The sequence below is a fragment of the Arachis ipaensis genome, chromosome B08 (genome assembly GCF_000816755.2).
Source record: "Arachis ipaensis cultivar K30076 chromosome B08, Araip1.1, whole genome shotgun sequence".
NCBI classification, from domain to species: Eukaryota; Viridiplantae; Streptophyta; class Magnoliopsida; order Fabales; family Fabaceae; genus Arachis; species Arachis ipaensis.
Window position 1 is genome coordinate 3,839,834 of NC_029792.2, and position 3,917 is coordinate 3,843,750.

The window sequence follows — 3,917 nt, forward strand, 5'->3', positions numbered from 1 at the left end:
ATACATACTATATTATGAATCTATTAATCTAAAAATTTAAACAATTATATAAAAATACATAAAATTAAATAGTAAGTGTTGATGTATTATACTTATTATGCATAATTTTTCTGAATATTTTATAAACATGTAATAATAATTTCTCGTATATGTATACCTAGAGATGAAGGGAAACTTGGCTACTCGTGGGTGTGCATTACTACTTTATTACTATATGGTCCCCCTCCTATGCATAAAAGTATAACATAATGATAGTAAAACCATATATATATATACCCACAACCACAACACAGACATTACACAATCGGTGGTCCTATATCAAGATTATTATGTTTTTTTGCCTCTTTTATCCATAGAGGAATTCTTGGGAGTTTATCTTCCAAGTTATTATTGGATAACTTTTTGAGTTGCAATAAGAAAATTAAAATACAGGTTGAATTGTTGAAGAGAACAATAGGTGATGGGTCCATGAAAAATGTGAAACTACTTAACAATTTGAATTATTGTAAAAATTAAATGACATCATTAATCAAAGCAAGTGATATCATAATCATCCTATGGTCTAAAAATTAGAGAGTATATATATAAAGAGTATATAATTTAGATAGTTTTTGGAAGAGAGATAAAAATCGAGAGATTGAGATTAATAAAAACAGAAAATTGAGAGACAAAAAGACGGAAATAAGTTTCAGTATTGTGTTTGGTATAAAATAGGAGACAAAGACCGAAATAAAAATAAAATTCTAATTTAATTTCTGTATTCTCATTTTTTGAAAATACTGAAACACTAAAATTTTAATATTAATATTACACTAATAAATATAATACTGAGTCTTAATCTATATTCTAGTACCTTAAAACAAACCTACGTGTGTTACTTCAATTCTATGGGCCGTCCGGTTATTATCTAATTGTCCAACACCTAATATTAGCTTTATTGGGTCTTATTGATTATTAGTCCAATTAGGTATAGGTCAATTCCAATAGATAAAATGCATGAGAAACAATAATAATTTTATTTTGAAGATGAGAATGTTAAATTATAAATAGGATTTATCTATCAAGTCACTCATTAAGCTTTTCAATAATATAATTAAAAATAGTATTACAGATTTTTAACATCTTAATTACAATATTTTTTTTTTAAAATCTCTTCACTATGAAATTTCTAATACTTTACTTAAAGATTTCAACCCATGTATGTCCTAGACAATTAATTAAACCTAAATAAATAAAACACAATATACCTTTTCCTTGATCCGATTGAAATGAACAATTATATTCGTCTCATTAATTTGATTGTCCCCCCGTGATGCGAAATTTCATTATAACTAATAATAATAAGACCAAAAAAAACTTTGAATGACTCTAGCAAGTACCACCGAATCGGCTAATGACCATGATTTCAATGACTAATGACACCACCAAGCCGCTAATAAGGATAACCTAGAATTCAATAAATGAAAATTCCTTGGCATTTGATTTGATGTTATGCTTAATTTGTGAGGTGAAAACTCAGGTGCAATCGACTATACGTAAAGTTGATAGTTGAGAGACGTTAGATAAAAATTTAGTCAAATCGGCCAAATTATCTAACACCTCTCAGCTATCAACTTTACATAAAATCGACTGCACCTGAATTTTCACCAATTTATGATTAGGGGAGGCATGGAATTGCCCTTGCCGGCCCGGCTAGTAAGATTAGAGATGCAACTTGGTGTACGTAAGGCAGAGAAAAGTTGACCATGCATTTCGTAATCATTCTTCCAATTTCGGAAAAAGCCTTGTGAGCAATAATTTATCTTCTTAAATCATCATCTCCATGTAATCATGTTGCCTTTTTTTTTTAATAAAAAAAAATTCATATGTTATATAATATAGCGTTCTAATTTGGTTCAAGTGAGAGTTAATAATCTTTGGAATTGAATGAACGGAAATTTTCTGTTGACAACGACTTATTCCACATGAAATAAGTTACTTTAATGATTAAGTCACACGAACTTCAAGAGGTGTAAAGAATAAGGAGTAAGAAAATGTTACATATATAAAAAAAATAACTACTAAATCAATCGTATTTGTAAATACTAGCATTACATAGTTTAAAGGGATTTAGATTCTCTAAATTTTGAATTTTACTTTAGAGGATAAAGTATGACCATTTATTTTTAAATAGTTTCTCTTTCATATTTACTTTTGGTCCCACTTATGAAATAAATGGTGAGAGATCATATTTTACATTCTAAAATGAGAATTCAAAATTTAGAAGATCCAAATCCAGTTTAAAGAATCAAAGTAAATTTTTTTTTTATATTTATATTATATCTTTTTAGATATAAGAAGAATTTTTACTCACTAATGAACTATATAACTCAAACGATATAATTTCTTCTCTTTACTTAGAAGTTTTGGGTTCAAGTCTCACTCCTAACTTTAGATATAGTAATTTTGTTTACAAAAAGTGAAACAAAAAGATTGATGAGTTATTTTTTATATTTAAATATTTTTTTAATATTAAAAATGAGAGAAAAATAAAACAAATTTTGAGGAGAGCATGTATGATTACTCTAAATGTAATAGATTTAGAATCTTTTAATCCTTAACACAGAGTTTGGGACAGACTGTTTGTAATGATCTCGTGAAGGCCTTTAATTCCCGCTCCACCGTCCTTAATTACTTGTTTGAAAAATTTAATTTGTCAATTATTCTATTTAAACCACATAGGTATCTTCATCTGGGGTTGACTTGTAAAATCTTTTTTTATCACATTCGCTTCGTTTTTGGCATCCAACTAATCTTGTCACCCACCAACTCTTGTAATTTATCTTTTTCTTTTAGGATCGAATTGTAGATCTATCGGACAATTAAAAAAACTCGAATATTATATATAAAATACTTTTTTTAAAAAAATTTAAACTAATAAAAAAAAATACATGAAGATTATATCTCTAACAATATTATCTTTTCAAACACTTCTTATTATACATGTGTGTGCATCATGTGATATCTCATACCATAGGTTAAAATGATGCGTATTGTTTTAAGGTATAAAATATCTTCATTCTTATTATAACTATTCTAAGAAAATCGAATGCATTCATATGAAAACCTAATTAACTATTCTAAGGTTTAAACCGATAAGGTTCTGAATGAAATTCTATTGGCCATATCAATATATACAATCGTGTTCCAATCCGATTATTTCTTGTTGTATATTATAATGAGAAATATTAAGGAAACAATACTTTTTTTTTATCAATATATATTAGTCAATATTTTATTTTTTTACGATTAAAATTTAAAGTTTAAAATTTAGTACTTAATATTTAAAATAAAACCATTAATTAAAAATAATAAATTTTGTTGATAATGTAGCATTACTTAAATATATATATGTAGATATGTAGATAGATTATATAGTGTTTTATTGATGGGGTTTAGGTATCCTTTTAAGGTATATAAATGATAATTTGATGATAATTATATCATTTTAATTCAACTAAGTCACGTAATCATTGGCATACTTAAAAAGGTACTAAAACCCTTCAAAATATTTATTTATTTATTTTCGTGGATTGTCTCTATATGTATGTGTTGTACCTCCTATATATATTGCCTTTCCAGTTTCACTGCTTTAATTTGCTGCCAGTACTTAATTGTTTGCATGCGGTGAATATTTAAATTAAAATTGATTATTATGTGACTTAGCCCTAAATAATAGACGATAATAGTAAATTTCCAAAGATTAATTTGTTTTAATTTTGTTTGTTACCATCACTTGATGGTTGCCAAAAGGAAACTTTTCACATGCATGCCATAGCTAGTAGGGTTAATAAAATCAAAATATAATATAGAATTATAGATAGACGGAATGAATACACATATATTGATTCCAGCTGACTAGGCCTTAGGCTCTAAAA